Genomic DNA, 20307 nt, shown 5'->3' on the forward strand with positions numbered 1-20307 from the left:
ATTTTGCTTTCTATAAGAAAAATAAAATCACCAAAAGTTGCATATATACTTTCACTACAAGTAGGAAAACAATAATGTGCATATGGATAAATATTGAAATAGAATATGCAAAACTGAAATCCATCTGCATTATAAGGGTGGGTGAATTTATTTTGCAAGATTGTTTTAATGACATTGTATCATGGTTTCCGGAGTGAAAAAATATTTATTTTTCAAAGTGCTATTACATTAAGGTGATCCTCCCCTCCCAAAAAAGATTAAAATGATTCTGTCATCTGCTTCTCAATAATAATTGCCAATGGAATGTCTTAGAAGCAACAATAAATAAACAAAGGAAAACCAGACGTTTCAATAAAATCAATACCTACTTAGAGCTAAACAAGAAGATGTTTAAAGCATAGGAGAAAAGCGTAAAAGTAAAATCACCTAATTCACCAAGAATCAATATTTTCTTATACTTTCCTGTATCTTCAAAGAAAGCCCATGGTGAATTAAGAACAGCGTGGCTAGGTAAACGGTAACATTTTAGTGATCACCATTGCACTGCTCCTGAAATAACTGCATACAATTAAGCAAGGATGTTCCACACAATTTATGGTGAACAGTACCACAAACCTGAAGTCAAAGGAAAAGTAATCGATGGCAACATTTTAAACAAGAATTGGACATCTGAAAAGCCTTAGTACAAATAAAAATGAGCAGGAGAAAGCAATCAATGGAGCATGATTTCCCCAAAATGAGGAAAAAGACGCAAAATGACAGAAAACTCTAATGTTTAGAGTTCAAAATGAAATGAATTTTTAAAATGTAAGTTTTTCCTTCTATGTTTTCCCCATTTGAATTACGCCTATTTCCAAACATCACAAAGTAAAATGAAACTTACCAGCTATCAAGTTTGTAAAATGAGTTTAAATATGTCAACCTTATACCTGTCAGTTCCCTTGGTATTAAAAAAAAACAATCTACATCTTCATTTCAGAACACATTATTGTCAAAGAGATACAGTGACAGAGAACAATACAAAAGAAGCAGTAGCGGAAGTTGCTACTTGAGAAGAAATATTACAGCTTTGTCATGAAGGAGGAAAGGGCTATTTTCTATCAAGATTAAAGAAAGAGTTTCCGAAGACATTTCTATGAGACAGAAACAATATTAAAAAAGAGTATAAACTTGAGGAAGATGGGCACGGATGTTAGCTCAGGGCCAGTCTTCCTCAGCAAAAAGAGGAGGATTGGCAGTACATGTTAGCTCAAGGCTAATCTTCCTCAAAAAAAAAAAAAAAGAAAGAGTATAAACTTAACAAAGGCATAAATTTTCTGAAGTTTGCTCTATAAAACACCAAGAAGGTTTCTGAGTGTTATGGGGGGGGGGGGGTGGGGGCTCTTAAGAAATCACAACAATGGTAATTCAAATACCAACTGTTAGAAGAATAAAAAAAAAGATCCAAGAGGAAATTCAAGGTAGAAAACTGATCAGCAAACCAAAACATCAATAGTCTATTATTTTGGCGTAGTACTTTTCATTACATGATTCAAAGCTCTTTAATACATATGAAAATGTTATTAATCAAGACTTTGATGATCCTGGAAGTAGTTTTATCATTTTTCCACGTATAATGATAGACTAAGATAAATACTAGTATTTATTCATTCAATTAATACATACACTGGGTGCATAAGACTCTGGCCCCCACATCTAGCAGGTTACCAATGCCTACAGATTAGAAGGAAAAGTAGGGTTTTGAATAAGAGTAACACAAAGTAGAGAGGCGAGTTCCTTAAAAGACAAAGGACGTGAAAATTCACTCCCCCTGTGGGGCTTGGAGAACAGGTAACTCATGCACTGCAATCTCTGAAAACAACAGTAATTTCAAAAAATGAGTGCCGTTTAAATATGAAGATAACTGAAATCTAGGAGGACATGAAGTCACATACATATGTACATACATGCGCACATACTTAATGTCATAGTTGTAAAACTTATACACGTCTCATGAAACAAGATGCTACCTACTAAGATTTTTTTGAAGTGATACACATGAAAAGGTCTAGGTAAGAAAGTGTATCACTAACGGTAAGTTTTATTAAAGCACTGACCCAAGTATGCCCTTTCACAGGATAGAAATTTTATTATAAATCTAAATCCTTAAAAGTCCTATAGGATGTTCATTTTCTCATTCAATTAAAATAATTTCTTTTCAGATTACAAGAAAAAAGACATGGGGCTGGTCGCATGGCCAAGTGGTTGAGTTCACACACTGCTTTAGCGGACCAGGTTCGCCGATTCAGATCCTGGGCACAGACCTACACACTGCTCATCAAGCCATGCTATGGTGGCATTCCCACATAGAAGAACTAGAAAGACTTACAAGTAGGATGTACAACTATGTACTGGGGCTTTGGGGAGGGAAAAAAACAAAGGGAAGATTGGCAGCAGATGTTAGCTCAGGGCCAATCTTCCTCACCAAAAAAAAAAAAAAAAAAAAAAGGACAAAATTTCATCACCCTAAAACAGGCATCATTAACATTACTCTCAGGCATTTCTTTAGGCAGTATATATAAACATACATAAAATTTAGCACACAGGGAATTCTAACATACATGCTGGTTTTATCATAGACATTATTCTTTTTTTCCCTTACCTCACCTCCTGTCCTCTTCTGTCCTCATTCCCAGGTAACCGTATGTTTTTCCATGTTTATATAATCAAACACATATGCATAAATGAGGACAGAGTCTGTCATTGCTTGTTTTATAAAAATGGCATCACGAAATAGACTCATCCTTGCAACTTGTTCCTCTCATTTAACAATACATATGGACATCACTAAAGGCAATGGTTCTTTCTAATGGCTTCTATATATTGCAGGGTGTTGATACAGTATAACATATTCAGCTACTCCCCAACCATTAGATACATAATTTGTTTCCTAGTTTTGCCATTACAAACAATACCACAAAACATCCTTATACATAGATACAGCCAGTAGTACGCTACAGCCAGATAGTACCAGCTAGAGAGAGTCAACTGTGAAATTTCAGGAATTTGGGGAGCTGGTTATGAAACAGTCATAACTTAAAATTAAATTATGTAAATTTACAGCTAAATAATTATTAAAAACAAAGATAAAGATTCAAAACATTGCTTCCTAATTTATTTTACTACAGGTTACTATTATATACGCTCTTGAATTTATTTATATCTATATCTATACATTGGAAATATCCTATAACAGCACGCTACAACACATCTCTTCCCAATTCTGCATTCAGTGACGTCACACGAAATTGAGCAGTTGTGACAAAAACATATGGTCTGCAAAGCCTAAAATATTTACTATCTGGCCTTTTGTAGAAAACGTCTGCCCACCTCTGCTCTAAATTCCCAGAAGCAGTATTGAATTAGACAATAAATGTACTTTTTACAAAATAAGGGGAAATGGCATTTTTTAAAAAGGCTAAAGCAACTCACATTCCTACCAGAAATGTAAGTGCTCCATTCTTTTAAGAGCTTTCCCAACCTGACAGGAGTCAGGCAGTATCCCATTTTTTACTCACTTTTCACTTCCCATGCTGTTGGTGAGCTTGAGAACCTGTTCATACTGGCCATTTGGATTTGCCCTTCTGTGAACTGCCTACATCCTTTTGCCATTTGCTATTGCTTTCTTAGTGTTTTTGTCATCAGTTTCTAAGAGCTCTCTGCATATTTTGTTTGCTATTTAAGATTTCTATTTCAAATATCTTCCCAGGAGCTTTCATTAGTATACCAATGTTACAATATAAAAACTTTTAATAGTCAAATATATCTATCTTTCCTCACTTGGTTCATATTTTCCTTTCTGTTTAAAAAGGCAACCCCTCGATTATACATACAGTCACCTCAGTTCTCTAAGTTTTTTATTATGTAAAAAATAAATTTTCCCATTTAGGTATTTAATCCATTAGAAATTTGCTTTCTAAACTGCTTTTTTTTTTTGACGAAGATTAGCCCTCAGCTAACTACTGCCAATCCCCCTCTTTTTGCTGAGGAAGACTGGCCTTGAGCTAACATCCATGCCCATCTTCCTCTACTTTATACGTGGGACACCTACCACAGCATGGCTTCTTCCCAGAGGTGCCATGTCCACACCCGGGATCTGAACCGGCGAATCCCGGGCAGCTGAGAAGCAGAACGTGCGAAATTAACTGCTGCACCACCGGGACGCCCCCTAAACTGCTTTTAAAGTAAGTACTGATTTTCATACTTTTTAAAAGATCCAATTGGTCCCATCATCTTTTTTTTTTTTTTTTTTTTGGTGAGAAAGATTGGCCCTGAGCTACCATCTGTTGCCAATCTTCCTCTTCTTGCTTGAGGAAAATTGTTGTTGAGCTAACATCCATGCCGATCTTCCTCTATTTTCTATGTGGGACACTGTCACAGCATGGCTTGATGAGCAGTGTGGGTCCACACCCGGGATCTGAACCCACCAACTTCAGGCCGCTGAAGCAGGGTACTTGAACTTAAGCACTACACCAGCAGGCCAGCCCCTACCTTTTTTTTTTTTTTTGGTTACAAAGTATTGACAAGAAAGATCCATGTATCCTAAATTATAAGCATGGAACATCCAAAATTACATGATTCAATAGACTATTTCCTCTTGAAATAATACAACTTAATTTTTAAAAGCTACATAAAAACTCTAGTATCTAATAATGTAGCATTTGGCCTACTTATATTTTCTCACAGATATAAATTTTATGCAAGATTTCAAACCTATCATGGACATATGACGTTTACAAATAGCTTAGTACTCAGTTTTATGTGTGGTTACACTAATGTCCCTAAAAATCCTCATTGCCTGGAGTAACACAGACTCATTTTCTTAGAAAAGTATTCCATGTAGCACTCAACACTGGATATTGACACAAAGTTAAAACATAAAGTAAACAGCATACTTTCATGTTTCTATGGGTCTTGGTTTCTAGAAGAAAAATACTTAAAATCTGTGAGAGTAGAATCTTAGCCCAAGGAAAGAATCACTCAGTATCCCCCCTGCGTTTACTAGTGGTTGCCTAACTGGGAATCGAACAGGTTGAAGTCCAGCAGTTCTCACGACCGCGACTTCAGAGCCTGCTCCCGCCTCAGCTCTCAGAGAGCAGCTGGTCTCACAGACGGGACGCATGTGAAGAGCTGTGATTTTCAGTCAGAAACCAGCCTCTGAAAGCCTGAGGAGTCCAGCTTTTGAAGGCTGAAGTCCAGCGGCTAATAAACGAAGACGGGAGTATGGACAAGGAAGCAGTAAGAACCAAACTCCCTGAGCCAACATAGCCCACACAAGATTCTCTGGAACTAAGCAGAATCTGACGACTTTGTATTGTGGAAAGTCAAACAGCCCCACAGTTTCACGAGGTGCGTCTGTTCCTTGTACTCATATATGCATGCAGAGAAGGTGAGGCAGGCAGGAAGGGTGCCAACCAGGTAGGCATGGGAGAGCAAAGACACAGCCTCATATATGAACATACAAAATATATGCAAACCACATCTGTGGTTTATCAGTATTAAAACATTAATTTTTGAGTTGCTAAGATAGCAAGTGTTTCCAGAATATAATCTATATGCTTATCCTACGTATCATCTAAATATGATACAATATATTTTCAAGCAACTTGAAATTTAAATTACATCATTAACATCAGATAATAATTTTTTCATCTTAAAATTCCCTTTTATTCCTCCACCTATAAAAACTAGAACGACACTACTATAGAAGGGACAAGGTATTCCAATACATTCTCAACTTTGTATCCCTAATGCTGGCACCAAGAGGTTCTCAGTAAATATTTACTGAATTGAACTAGGTGATGCACATGACTGGGGGTAAGCCTTCTTGAATTCCCACAGGCAGACTTAATTGTCCCGTCTTCTGCAACCATACAGCACTTCGCAAATACCTTGATTACAGCTCTTGCTTATCACAACGCATTTTATCTTCACTATTTGATTTGTGTGTTATACTACATTGGAAGCTGACCAGTAACAGGGACCATATCTAATAATATTAGATGGCAGTCAATGTTTGGTAGGAAGGAACGAAAAGAAAGAGAGAAGCTGACAAAAATAAATTTCAGGAACCTTCTGACGACCAGTTTTCAACTTGATTCTCACAGGCGATCTCCTGATCCTACCCCATCCACACCCTCTGTTTAACGATCAAGCGCCACTTCTTCAACTTTCACGATCAGACAAGCTGAAAAACTTATCTTACTAACTTTAGAATGGATATAAGTTAACTTTTATAGTTAAAGATATACACTATACATAACGCAGCACTTTGAGTATCTTCAAGATCATATCTCCTAGCAAAAGAAAGAAAAAACACTTAAACCATGGTTTTCTATACTGTTCAGTTCCACCATGCACAAAAATTTAAAACATTAAGGAATAAATGTGCCTCCAATGCAGGAACAAATAAATTATGACACCTCCACTCAATGAAGTACCTTGAAAGAGTTAAAGGAAGGAGGTAGATCTATTTGTAATATCATGAGAAACCAAAAAAAATAGTGTGAAAAAGTAATGTCATAAAACAAGGCATACAGTATACTATGTGTTGCAAAACTAAGTAAAAATAACTATGCATGTGTGATGTTTATAAATGTATATGCATATATGGATAACTAAGTACTTTAAAAAGCCTAGAAGGAGTCATGCCAAACTTTTACAAGTAATTACTACTAGGGAGAGCACAGTGATTTTTACTCTATATTCCTGATATCTAAATATTACATAAGAAGGTATTCATTTACTACTTGTATAATTCCTTAAAATGGGAAAGGTTGAATGCCTACTCCTATGCGTTATACAAGATTACACACTGTCCCATTTCATCATCATAACAAAGTTAGGAGGTTGGCAGTAAATTGAGGCACAAAGAAGTTAAGCTGTGAAATATTGGTCTGAATTTGAACACGGGGCTCTCTGAAGACAAACTGCATGTGTGCTCTTTTCCCAATACCATGAAACCTCACAGAAATGCTTGGCTGAGAAGAGTTAAAAGCCCTTAATCCTTGCTTTCATTTTCTGCCTTAAACAACAGACTGCTCCAAAATTATATGTACACGTACATATACACAAACATATACCTTTACTCACTTAACCATAATTTATGATCACAGTTCATCTGAACCCTTAACTTTTTAAGTCTGTAAGTTTCTCCATAGCAAGCTGGGTAAAAAAACATTTTAAATGTAAAATATGAAATGGCAAATAAGAAATAACTTTGTAAAAATTAAGTAAAATTTACCTATTCAACTTATACAAATAAGATGTGAAAAGGCCATTCACTGTTCCCACTTTATTTTTAATAAAAAGGTATTAAGTTCTTCCGGTGACCTTTAAAGAAGGAGTATGGCCTATAAAATCTATTTAAAGATATTAAACCTGGTTGATGTTTCATGTGCTCACCTTATGAATACCAATCACTCAATTAGCTGTTTCATTTTCCTTTCTTATTTATAGTCTAGTTGAGTACCTTGCCACAATGTACCATGAGTCTGTATTTCTGTGAAGTCAGAGCTGTATTCCAGCAATTCTAATCTTTCTAAAAAGTTTTTGGAACTCCTCTTTAAGAAAAAAAAAAATGCATTCAGAAGCGGTACAAGCTATGAAATGTTCTCAATAGCAGTTGTTTCATTCACTGCTATAACCCCAGTGCCAACAGTGCCTGCCGGGCACACAGTGAGGACTCGATAAATATTTATTGAACAAATGGAATTAATACCCTCTGATAGCTAAAATTTGCCAAAAGTTACTCAGAATCAGCTGCAATGACTAAGATAATTCATCAGGGCAGATGCCGTTAAGTAAGACTCACTCATCAATAACATAAGCTATGACTACAAAGTAATTTAACTTGTTCTATTCTATTTTATTCTATTCTGTTCTGTTTTTCTATTGCTCCTTTATGAGTGATATTATATTTCATCATATTATATTTATAATTATATATATTTTATATATATAATTATAAATATATATTTCTATCGCTCATAAAGGAGCAACAGAAAAACCTGAATGAAATCACAAAAGGATATTATTAACAATGATTTGATCACGAGCATAAATGTGTAGAGCCTTACAAGTGGGCCAGTTTATAAAGCATAATACTAAGCTGAATATATAAGATTTCTCAAGAGAAACCCAGAGTCATTATTTGATACCGATACTACAGTGAAAATTTTAAATTCCAAACTTCTAAGACTTAAATGATAGAGTCTTAGGTTAATATCAACTGAATTACATGGAAGGGCAAAAAAATTCACTATACATCATTGCCAGTTTTTACAAGAAATATTTAATTTGTTTATGTCTTCTGTTATTGTAGTGATGAAAACATGTGACATTAGGCATACATTACTCTACACAAGTCCTACAGAAATAATACTTTCAATCCATTCAGCATTTGAAGAATGGAACTGAACCATTTCCATTTATCATCTACACTTTGATGAAGCCTGCCTGGTCTGTATTTCCTTTCTCGGCAAAGTTCAGCAATGTATTTAATATGAATGTTATTACTACTAATTAAAAATTGCCCTGATGACACTCTGTAAAGTAGGCATGAATAGAGGAAGTCTTGAATGTTAATCAAAAAAATCACAAGAAACCATGCATTAGCAAAGTAAGCTGATCATAGGAATAAAAATATTCCCACCCAGAGTAAAACTAGAAATACTTCTGAAAGACAGCATAAAGTTTGTAGATCATGAATGCTAGCTAATTTTCTTCTCATCAAAATGCAGTGAAGTTTAGAATACTGGCTAAGTGAAATAGGGCAGATATGGCATTGCCATTTCCTACCCTCTACCCTCAGACTTCAGCAGTTTGCTCGAAGGCTATCCTGAGGGTCTGTGTGGATGAACTGCATTCTGTAAAGACCCACCTACAATAAATTCATTAATTGACCAAACTTTCTTGTATAGAATTCAAGTTACGTCTTTTACAAGCCAACTTTCACTCTATAGTGAGTAACGTTAAACCCAAGCTTCAATCAAGTAAAAGAGAGGCCTCCCTGCTCTCTCCCACCGTCTCCATCAACCCCCGGAGGGTAAAGAAATTCCTGGATGGAGACTGTCTTAAAACCTAAGAAGCTGTGAACAGAACATGGGTTCTGAAGACAGACAGCCCTGGCTCAAAATCACAGTGGTATCACTTCCAGGACTTGGGCTCTCTCTGAGCTAGGTCTGTTCATCTGTAAAGTGGGGAAAATTATATAATCTCACAGGGTCCTTTGAGACTTAAATGAAACATTTTAAGAAAAGAAACTAACACAGGGTATACTAGATACTAATTGCCTCCTTCCCCATTCTTAAACTTTTGAATCTCCTCCAACACTTAGCATAGGTCTGGTCACAAAGTAAGAAATCAAGGAGTTCTTGATTAATTGATTTTTGTCAGGTTAACATCAGAATCCTCTTGATCAAAGCAAGAATGGATGCCCCACATAGTGATTTTAAATCAGCAATTTAAATAACGAGTAATTTTTAAGAAACAGAAAAAGACAACTGAGTGGAATTTAAGCTCTAAGTGTGATATTAAAGTATCCTAGGGCTGCTATACATAGCTTGGTGCCTCCGTGCAGGAGCCGTCAGAAACCAAGATCACCGCCTTCTCTAACCCTGCCAGAGAAAGGATCTTGGCTGAGGGTAGAAGAGGGAGGTGGCAATGAAATGCGACCCTGTGCTAGACAGGAGTGATGCTGACAGGTCGTCAATCAAATTTTATAACCAAAATGGATAATTATTTCTGAAGCATGACTATTCAGAGCTAACCTTAATTTCACTGACAAGTCACTAACAATCTCCACGCCTAATTAGGCCCAATTGTGAAACATCTCAGAAAAGCGTGCTGTCTCTGTGGGGAGACAAAGTAAACTCAAGACCCTTGGGGGGAGAACCGAATCTCTCATTAAGAAGTATAGCATAGGTATTAGGCTGCCACACCCATGCTAAATTGAAAAGATTAAAATGGAAATTAATCTACCTTCTAATAAATACATTTAAAATTATAGAAGTGGAATACTATAATAGGCATTCTTTAAGGTCTAAGTATGTCATTCATCAAGCAATACACTGCCCAAACCATCGAGTTTGGCTTAAAAGATTTCCATGTCTATTCTATGTGTAGCTTAACTTCACCATATTTTTTATGGACTATCAGTTTTTTTATGTAATACAAAACTGAAAAAATGTAACTCTGGGTGAACACTAAGACTACTAAAATTTTGCTGTACTAATTTGCATTATAATTTAGTCATAAGGATTTTACTAGAGCAAAAAATTGAAATGAAAACTAAAGTCACGACAATGGATTTTAAGGTATTCAGCTTATACTATTGCACATGAAACTAAACTACTACTGTAACAGGAAACCATAATGGAAATCAGCCTTGAACTTGCTAGTTCTTTGAAAGACTGCTTGTTTCCCCTTCTTTTCAAACAAAATTATATTCTATTACTTGAAGCGCCTATTCTCATTTTTATGTTCACTCTATAAGATGACTGAATCTTACCTGACAAGGATGACTAGGACAGAAAGACTTGTAAAACCAGTGTCTACTAGCATCATTTGGATAAGCTGCATGAGATATGAGAGGCCAGATTCTTCAACCCCTCCCCCCTGCCCCGCCCCCACAAAGATCTTCAAGCAATCAGCACTTCAGTTTCTCAAAGAAATACTTGCGGAAAAATAAACTGGGCTGGGGGCTGGGGGCGGGGAGGAGCAGCTTAACTTCTAATGCTGACCAATTATGCCTCTCAATTCCATTCAAATGGCTAGGCAACTCCTTGAAAATGGAGGCAGTTGTCACATCGTGGAGCAGAGCTGCCTGCTGAAATGGAGACTACATGATCCTCTAGACATAGAAAGGATCACTAAACATAATTACTGAAATCATGTATGGGTGGATACCAGGGGAAAGGTGGGGTGGGGGGTGGGCACAAAGGGTGAAGTGGTGCACCTACAACATGACTGACAAACATTAATGTACAATTGAAATTTCACAAGATTGTAACCTATCAATAACTCAATAAAAAAAAAGAAATCATGTACGGTAAAGAGACTGGAAGGAAATGTGAATAATATGCAGCCATTTCTGATAACATCTGTTGGAAAATTTAACTTATTAATATACAGCAATGGCCTCAAAATGGAAGCCCTAAACTGGCAACCCAACTGCAGTGGCTCAGCTGACTAAAAGGATTTGGTCCAGGTGAACTCAGGCCAGAAGTCAGAGACTGCAGTAGACCAGCAAACTGGTACAGAGGCAGAGAGCCACACTAGCGAAAGGCAGCTTGCAGAAACAGCCATGGTCACACATAGAAAGTGTGAGATTGTGCCTAATGGGAATCGGGGATGCCGATAATGACATGTTTATCCAAAGGCTAAGTTCAAGATTGGGAACATGAGGAAGCTTAATTTGGAGCCCAAGATCTAGGGTCTAAAATACAAGACAGAGAAGAGATGAGGACGCTACAAAGGACTGCTGCTGTCACAAGTATGGTGCTATAGATAGACTTTGGCTCCTCAGGGTGCAGTCCATCCACCAGCAGGAGGGCCTTGCATGGGAACTTGCTAGAACTGCAGACTCTCAGGCCTCATCCTAGACCTGCTGAATCAGAATCTGCATTTCAAGGACATCTAGGGCTCTACAGAGGCAGTAACTCCATCTTGTAAAAAATGAGAGAGGGAAGGGGAAGGGAGGAAAAGAGAGGGGATCAAAATCAAATAGCAACTTTGTTGTCTTAGGAAAATCCAACTCTATAAACCACAGAAGGTAAAACTGTGAATAAACCAAATAGCTTAACATCAAGACTAACATATTCTTCATCGAGGCTTGCTTCAAGACCTTAAATACTGTAACAATCCAAAGATAACATGTCATCAACTCTCCCCAATCCCAACCAGTTCCCGTCTTGTAAGATCTGCCTTAAAATCACACAGCATAGGCCCTAAAACTCTATAAATATTCTCCTCTGACTACCCCGACAGTCAATGGTCAAGAGCCATAATATTCTGAAGCAGAAAGGAAGATGAATAAGCATCTGTCCAAGCGCCTTAACTCATGGAAGAAATTCACAATTTGCTCAGGAATGCAGAGCTATTAAGAGCAGGGTTAACACCAGAAAGGAGATCTCCTGACTCCCTCTTCAGGGGTCTGATGGTTTATTTTAATTTACCTCATTATTTTGTCCTTTATGTCCCAGAGAAGGACACAGCTCAATGTTAATATAATTTACCAGTACACCCAGACCACCACACTTAATGGGAGCTGTCAATATACAGCAGGCCAGATTGAACATAAACATGTAAATCCACTTTTCACCAAAGAGATCAAAAGGGAAAGAACAATATAATCATCTCATTATTACCCACATCATAATAAAAACAGCTAACATTATCTAGGCATTTACCATGTGTAAAGTACTGTGTTGAGAGCTTTATATGCACAATTTCCTCACAATCCTATTATGTAGGTACTATTATTATTCCCATTTTACAGATTTAAAAAACTGAGCTTAAGTGACTTATCCAAGGTCACACTGCTAACAAGTAGAAGAGCAAGAACTTAAACACTGAAGAATGCCTTTTTTGTTTTTTGATTTTTTTGGTGAAGAAGATTTGCCCTGAGCTAACATCCACTGCCAATCTTCCTTTTTTTTCTCTCGGGGAAGATTAGCCCTGAGCTAACATCTCTGCCAATCTTCCTCTATTTTGTATGTGAGATGCCTCCACAGCATGGTTGATGAATGGAGTAGGTCCACACTGGGGATCCGATCCCCCAAGCCCTGGGCCGCCAAAGAGGAACACACAGAACTTTAACCACTAGGCGACAGGGCCGGCCCTGCTTTTTTTTTTTTTTTTTTTTTTGGTCTCAGGTAAAACAAAAAAAAAAAAGAATGAGTATATAGTTATTATTTTGGGTCTTCTCTTGAAAATTTCATTTCTTATTATGAAAACAATGTAGATTCACAGCAACATATAACCTGCTTCCAAGGTTACATTTAAATCAGAAATATTGCTTTAATGACAATTGTCCCCAAAATACTAAGTTGTTTTCTAAGCAATTCTAGTATTGCTCACTGCACTCTGTCCACATCAGCAGTGTAAATGAGGTGTTTCTGCCATCCTATACTTGATAACCTGCCCTTTACCTAGCTTCCACTTCCTTTTACTTCTATTAGTTCAAGTCAACTGCAAAGCACAAGAATAAGAGCTCTCATCTATAAATTAAATATGCAATAACTGCTAGTCTCTGATCTGAAGAGGTCTAACACAAAAACAGAGATTTTTCTCTAGTGCAATATTTAGCATTGTATTTAGGACTTTTATAGAAATAGATTTTATATCATTTCTTATTCTGAAAAATTTTGAACTTTCTCTACATGGCAAGATTTAGGAAGCTAATTTTTTATCACTTCATTTAAAAGTGTATCATTTTACTCTCCTTCATTACCATATTCCTGAAATTTAAATGCCAAGTTCAAATTTCTTGGTATCTTAGGTAAAGTCTGTCCTGTGATAGACAAAGATCTATTAAAATGTGTTGACCTTCTCTATGTGTGAAAGACTAAACATGTTACTGATAACTTACATTTTGATAACAATGTAGATGACTAATCTATGTGATTTCCTCCACTTTCCCTTCAGGGAAAGCAAAAGTCAGTACACAGAGACTGCTCAAGACTTTTAAGCAAGTGGCAAAGGCAGTCAGAGCCATGTAGTTTGGCCCTAAAGATGCTGTCCACAATTTAAGAGAACAATCAAGAATGCCCTCACCAAGTGATAAAGTTATTACACACTAAGGTCACAATTTTGCTTCATTATATTTCTTTTTCGAATTTGAACTTTGAAGCTTTGTGGACTTGACCAGTGGGAGAACTATATTTAGTATGAAAATGATACATCCTTATTCAAAAATAGATAGGAAACAAATTCACCAAATTTTATTTCCCAAACAAAAAGCTGAAACGATGAGACATCATAGAATGCTGGGAAGTTGACTCTGCACCACAGTTGCACTAATCTTTTTAGCATCATTCAATAATTCATTCAACTTTAAGTCCCCAGCACCAGGCCCTATATCGTGGGCTACTGACACAAAGCTACACCAATTCAGTCTCTAACCTGAAGGATTTCATAACCTAGAAAGGAGACCGATAAACAATTATCTAATAGCAAAGGAATGACATCAGAGCCAAAAGAAGCATGTATAAAGTACATAGTAACCAGCAGAGCAATTAATTGAAACTTGGGATGCAGGAGAGGGGATGTCACAAAATATGTAAAGATAAGAGATCACTGGAGCAGAATAAAAGATCACGGGAGTGCACCAAGCTTACAGAGAAAGGCTATTTAACACAGGGAACCTCACCATAAAGGTGCAGAAGGCAGAAAGAGAGTGACCGGCCCATCTGGGAGCTGCAGATAGCTTAGCAGCACTGCAGCAGAGAACGTAAGTGAAAGAGGAGGCTAGAAAGGTATCCAGAGGCCTAACAGAAGAGGATGCTGAACAGCAGACTCCAGGTCTTCATTTTATCCTTTGAACGACAGAGATCCACTGGGGAGGCTGAGGCAAGGACGTCATATGATCCAAACTTTAGAAAGATAATTCTGTTAGCATCGTGAAGGACTGCTAGAAAAGTGGTAAGTCCTAGGCACAAGAGTCCGCTTTTGGTTAAAACATTCATCATAGGGCCTTGAATTAAGATAGTGACAGCAGGGACACAGAGGGGAGGGAATACTAAAGAAATATTTAAAAAGTAGAATAAATAAGACTGAGGAGAGGCTTAAATTTGGTACCGTCTTTGGTACAAATATCAATATCGTATAGTGTAATGCAGCAGAAGAAAGAGTCCAGTGATAATTTCTAATTCTCAAATAGTTTTTTATTCCTTCAAATTACAATAATTAACTATACAGCCTGCTAGGCTATTTTTTTTAATCCTTGTGGTCATTGAGCAAATGACTATCATCAAAGCTACACGACTACTGAGAATTGGGATTAAGTGGATATAACAAATTGAGCTTCATTGTGTATTCCCACAAAAACAAGATAACATATCCAAACATGAGGATCTCTGAACTGATAGAAACAACTTTAAAAACTCATAGAAAGATTCCACAAAGCAAAGATAATTACTCTCAGAAATATGTAAATTAAGAAAACATGCTCTTATTTATTTTTTTTTTTTTAAAGATTTTATTTTTTCCTTTTTCTCCCCAAAGCACACACAGTTGTGTATTCTTCGTTGTGGGTTCTTCTAGTTGTGGCATGTGGGACGCTGCCTCAGCGTGGTGTGATGAGCAGTGCCATGTCCGCGCCCAGGATTCGAACTAACGAAACACTGGGCCGCCTGCAGTGGAGCGTGCGAACTTAACCACTCGGCCACGGGGCCAGCCCCAAACATGCTCTTATTTTAAATATCTCTTTGCAGATTATTCCTCAGAAACAGAATGGTCAATCTGCCACTTCAAATATGAACAGAGATAATTATAATAATATAAGATATAGATTTATAAGAATTTGCCATATATACACACAGGAAATTTTCCTCTGTTGATTGGGCCACATTTCAAAGTTAGTCTGTAGAGCTGAAGATACGTTAGAAATTTTGGATAGATTCTAATGCGTAATAAAGGTGGCCACATTTTCTAAATCCAGACAGATGACAGAGTCATTATCTGTGCTTTCACAGACATTCATTATTTAATATGAAACATGGATTGAGTGCCCCTATGCCAGCACTGGGCACCGTGCTAAGTGTTAAACATAGAGACAGAGACATGTAACACATGGCTTCTGCCATCAGGCTACATCCTGCCTTCTCACCACTTTCCAATTTATTTTCATAGTAGTCAGAGGATCTTCATAAAATATTACTCAGGTTTATCACTCCATTACTTCAAATTTTCAATGGCTTTCCCTTCCATTTACAATAATATCTAAATATCTTGAAGGCTCCCAATGCCCTGCCCATCCCAGTCATCCTCTCTCTCCTAATCCTGTCATTCACAATGCTTTGTCCTTTGGCCTTCTCAGTACTCCTCAAATATCCAGCTCTATCTATCCCCAAATGCTAGCCTAGAACCTTCCTCACTCCAGCTTCTCACTTGACTCCTATTTCCTCCATCAGCTCAAATGTCACTTTCAGAGACGCTTTCCGTTAAGTCATACCCTAATCCTACAAGAGACAGGGAGCTGACAAGTGGTGTTAAGCAGGAAGTAACAGGATTAGTTCTCTTAGAAAAATCACCCAGACAGGAACTTGTAGAATGGACTGGCTAGAGAGGTGGTACAACGGGAGGCGATGGCTATAGGCAGGAAAGTTACATAGGAAACAACTGGAAGGAATACAGTATGTATGTGAAAGTACTGAAGTCACCTCTAGCTCTGCACGAAGTTCCATCAGGCTACGAGCTCTCTAAGACCAGTGTCATATATTACAAACTTCCTACGACATCAAAGAGGTCCAATAAACATTAATTAATTTGAAATGAGTGAGAGAAGAGCAGCAAACATTCCCAAGATGCAAATAATCACTGCCATTCATTTATGGAACACCAGGCACTGTACACGGTGAAGAAGGGGAAGGTAGCTGTGGTTAGGAGCAGCGGCTCTGCCTGAGTCTGCACCCTAGCGATGGGACTTTACATAAGCTAGTTTACTTCTCTGGGTTTCCATTTTTTTCATCAGAGATAGTCAATAGCACCTATAGCATAGGATTACTGTGAGATTTAAATATAAAGCACTGAGAACACTACTTGTCTTCTACTACGTACTCAATGAAAATCAGCTACTGAAATTGTCACTGATGTCATCATCAACCTTATAATTGTTATCATTAGTACCACTACTACAACCAGTAGGTACTTCTCAGACACTATTTCATCTTCACACTAGAACTTACAAGGGATATACTATTATCTCCACTATATAATGAGGGAAAGTAGGTGCAAAAGTGATTCACACAGTTTGTAAGTATCATACTGGGATCTAAGACTGGTTGTATGAGTCCACAGTTCATATACCAACCACATTACGACACTCTCTCAAAAGGGGTGGGAAGGAGTCAGACATGATAAGGAATAGGATTTACTGAGCATTTATTATGTTCCAGGCACTCTTCTGAGCTCTAGGGATACAGGAGTAAACAAAACTGATGAAGTCTATTCCATCATATGGGACAGGGAAGCCAAGAGAAAAATATCAAATAATGAGAAGTATACGACAGACAATTAAAATCAAGAGTGATGTGTCTGAGGGCCACTTAGATTGAGTAGGAAGAAAAGGCCTTTCTAAGGAGGCTAAGTTTAAGATGAGAACCTAAAAGACAACCAATAGGAAGAAGCTCCCCAAACAGCGGGATAGAAAGCTTTCCAGGCAGAAGAAAGAGCTACTATAGAGAGGCTAAATGAAAACAAAACTGTGTCTTAACGAGCCAAAGCAAGTGAGCATGGCTGGAGAGCAGTAGGGGAGGAGAAGGGTATTCCATGAGGAGAAAAGAGACGCAGGCTTGGGGTCATCCAAGGGAGGGGACTGTGGATTCTATGCTAAAAGTAATGAAGGATCACAGGAAAGTGACATGATCTGACTTACATTTTTATAAGATTCTTCCCACTGTGGGGCAGAAAACAGACTGCAGTGAGGCAAGAATGTGATGACAAGAAACCAGGCTATTTCAATAGTTTAGAACAGAGATGAAAGTGGCTTAGACTAGGGAGGTAGGAGTACAGCTGGAGAAAAACACAGAGATTTTGGTATATGTTTTTGGAGATGGAGCAGAACGGATTTACAAAAGAACTGAATAAAAAGGGTAAAGTCATAAGGAATAACCTCTACATTTTTAGCTTGAGTAGCTGGAAGAACAATGGTTTAGTTCACTGAGGTGGAGAAGATTTAGGAAGGCACATATTTGGGGTAGAAACAGGATTAGAAAATAAGAGTTTTGTTTTGGCCAGGTTACTTTTGAGATGCCCATCATATACACCCATTTGGAAATGTTCAGTAGGCACCAGGATCAGAACCAGGAATTCTGGGGAGTTCCTCTTACTATTTCTCTGGCTTCACAGAAGACTGAAGATAAAACAGCAAGAGGAAAACAGCTTTCAAGATGCACAAGGTGAGTCTTCTGCAGCAATCTAACGCAGTGAGACAAGTCACAGTACTCTTCACGAAACCATTTCACTTACAAGATCTGAAGCATTATCTTTTCTGAGGATAATGACACAGAAAGAAAGTAAGCTTTAAGGTCAATGAGATTCATACCAAGGGAGCTAAGCCGTATCATACGGCTTCTATTTCCTAAATTTTATAAGATTATAGGACAGGACCTAGCAAGAAGAGATCAGAGCTCCCCGCAGGATACAATTTACAATTGCTTCTGAAAATTCCATTCTAGTTGCAAGGAATTCATTGCATACCCAATATAAGACAAAAATATCTTCTAACTATACATAAAATAATGACTGCTCTTCCTGCTGTCATACAGAAGTTTCCACGGAAACTGACAGAAACAATTTCTTTAGACTTGCAGTGATTATTGATAACGAAATGGACTTAGCGTAAAATGAGAGCTAGATTCTGGGTAATCTGATTCTAGCTAATTGTATTTTAGCATGACAAGTTTTCTTAATCAAATGGCTATTTTGAGGGTAGATACCAAAATGAAAGAAAGAGATAAGCAACCATGTCTGTTTTTGTATAAGTCCTACTCCTAAATACATATCAGCAATATTGTAAAAGACACATTTTTAGGAAAGATAAGATATAAAATTTATTGGGCAGCTACTAAATATCAAGTGCTTTACCTACAATATCTTATTTAATCCTCACAATAATTCCTCCAGGTAGGTTTTACTACCCTTATTTTTACAGAGAAAGAAATCAAGTCTCAAAGATAGAAAGTAACTTGCTCAAGATCAAACAGGCACTAAACAACAGAGCCAGGATGAGATTCAGGTATAGCGGAAAACAAATGTGTACTTTTTCCGTAGGCTCTTAAAGGAGGCCAAGACACACAACAGTCCAGAAGCCTCAGGCCTATGGTCTCTTTAACCCACAAGAACCTTTTTGATTACCTGAGTGTTAAATTAGGCTGAAGACCAGGCTGCTATATAAATGCCTAAAAAGAAGAAATTGTCAGTCACATAAAATAAAAAGTTGAGTTTTGCCCAGAATATACAACAAAACTTTACCAGGTATTGATATGCCCATCAAACCAAATCAAATCAAAGAACCTAAAAAGAAATAAGGAAAAAACTCAAGTCACATGCTGATAAACACAGAGAGATACTGATAAACTTACAGAGCCAGGATAGAGATAAGCTGATGATTCATTTTAAGAAGGAGTAATTTTAAAAATTATCATCTAAGAATAAACGCGAAAATGCCGAGACATTTCTTACCTCACCACAAAAATGTTACAATTACTATAAATAACTGAACTATAGTACCAATGTGACTGGTATAGCTGACCAACTCTGCTAACCTAATATATTACATAACTGTAGTAGTCAAATGAGAAATGAAAGCAATCTCAGGTACTGGATGCTACACTCCTTCCCTAGTAATTAGTTAATTCATTTTGGTTGTGGAATTTGCCTATAAGTTGATTGTCTTGTACATTTTACATCAAGGTTCTTTAAAGAAAAACCTGGACATCCAGATCTCTTTTTGGATTTAAGCAATCAGAACTGAAGAAATTATATTCAACCACAGCACATACCGACACAGTAGCAGTTAGAGCACAGCTCAAGCATGCACGCATAGAAACGCAGGACACACACTAAATTCAAGAAAGAGTAGAAACAAAGAAAAAACAGCAGAATCAAATCTAGGAGGAAGAAAGGGAGTTAAAATCCATAAAATAATCCGGGTACTTTGGAAACTAATTTTCCATAACCAAGATACTGGCTTTCATTTTTGGTAACACTGGATAGTTTCTAGCCAAAAGTACCAGGGAAAAGCTCAGCTGTGAACCCAGCACACGCTTTAAAATGACTTTGAAATGAAATTACACCATAAAACACTCTCTTACAATGATAATGTCCAAGGAAACACAATAGAGGAAAACAAATCATTTCCAACATGAATGCAGTATTTCCAAATTAGTAAATAAACTATAAATGCAAACCCCTCTGAGTATTTATTTTAACAGATAAAAGTTTTAAGTATTTCTTTATAGTCATTACTAAATTTTTAGTTAGAGGAACACAAAAGTATAAATATTGAAAAGTAGTTTTTAAGGAATCAGTCTTTAAAATGGCTTC

General features: G+C 37.1%; 1 long non-coding RNA gene across 9 annotated transcripts in view; it reads right to left on the minus strand.

Annotated features, from left to right (window-relative positions):
- The window catches only part of LOC123275875 (uncharacterized), a 39424-nt gene that overhangs the window by 16946 nt on the left and 2171 nt on the right, over window positions 1-20307 (minus strand). For 3 of the 9 annotated variants that reach the window (XR_011493215.1, XR_011493213.1, XR_011493216.1), the window contains one exon: window positions 19234-19275. The exons of 3 other annotated variants lie outside the window; for them this stretch is intronic. This is a non-coding gene — a long non-coding RNA (uncharacterized lncRNA). Of the gene's footprint in view, window positions 1-18089; window positions 18251-19116; window positions 19161-19233; window positions 19276-20307 lie in introns of all 9 variants that reach the window. 3 more of the 9 variants (XR_011493212.1, XR_011493214.1, XR_011493217.1) reach the window with 2 other exon arrangements.

Source organism: Equus asinus, chromosome 12 (genome assembly GCF_041296235.1).
Source record: "Equus asinus isolate D_3611 breed Donkey chromosome 12, EquAss-T2T_v2, whole genome shotgun sequence".
Classification (NCBI taxonomy): Eukaryota; Metazoa; Chordata; class Mammalia; order Perissodactyla; family Equidae; genus Equus; species Equus asinus.